We start from the raw sequence: 1024 nt of genomic DNA on the forward strand, positions 1-1024 counted from the left end.
AAGGTGAAATGTTTGTAAGTAGCAGCATTATTACTTTATATTTGTTGAGCACTTTATCACTTTTTTCTTACCTTTTTTCACATAAGAGTGTATAAAAGGAGCATGAAAATTGAAGAATAAAAAATAAAAATGGAACTTTAATTAATAGTAAGAATTCTGAGATAATTCATTTATCATGTGTTCTTTTAAAAATAAATTTATTATGTGACATTGATTAACAAGATTATATAGAGTTCAAGTGTACATTTCAGTGGTACATGAGCTGTATATTGCATTTTATGCCCACCACTCAGAGTCAAACTGTTCTCCATCACCATATATTTAGCCCCCTTTACCCTTTACTACCTCCCTACCCCCTTCCCTCTGGTAACTGCCATACTGTCTTCTGTGTCTATGAATTTCAGTTTTATATCTGACATATGAGTGAAATTATACCTTTCTTAGCTTTTTCTGGCTTATTTCACTTAACATAATATTCTCAAAGTCATCCATGTTGTCGCAAATGACAATATTTTGTTTTTTCTTATCGCTAAGTAGTATCCCACACAAAAATTAACACAACAACATACTTACCTTGCAGGGGAGATACCATGATCACCAAAGTGGTTTTCCCAGGGCGAGTCTTATCCATTGCACTCTGGATGTGCTGACCCCTACGATTTCCCCAAGTGTGGGAAACTCGACTGCATAATTTGTGGTAGCTGGGGACTGCCTTCACGCTCTCCCCTTAAAAAAAAAAAAATAACACAACAAAGAGCTGGTTTTTTGAAAAGATTAATGAAATTGACAAACCCCTGGCTATATTCACTAAGGAAAAAAGAGAAAAGACTCATATAAATAAAATCAGAAATAAAAGAGGAAAAGTTACTACAGATATCACAGATATACAGAGGATTATACTAGAATATTATGAAAGACTATATGCCAACAAATCCAATATCCTAGAAGAAATGGATAGTTCCTAGATGTATTTAACCTTCATAGACTGAATCATGAAGAATTGCAAAATAAATCAACAATGAGA

General features: G+C 33.3%; 1 non-coding gene across 1 annotated transcript; it reads left to right on the plus strand.

The window, feature by feature from the left end:
- Positions 1-565: 565 nt before the first annotated feature.
- Positions 566-729, plus strand: LOC150014875 (U1 spliceosomal RNA). The gene has a single exon (XR_016510226.1). It is a non-coding gene; the product is annotated as a U1 spliceosomal RNA (small nuclear RNA).
- The last annotated feature ends 295 nt before the right edge of the window (positions 730-1024 follow it).

Source organism: Furipterus horrens, unplaced genomic scaffold, assembly GCF_987537825.1.
Source record: "Furipterus horrens unplaced genomic scaffold, mFurHor1.1.pri manual_scaffold_3, whole genome shotgun sequence".
NCBI classification, from domain to species: Eukaryota; Metazoa; Chordata; class Mammalia; order Chiroptera; family Furipteridae; genus Furipterus; species Furipterus horrens.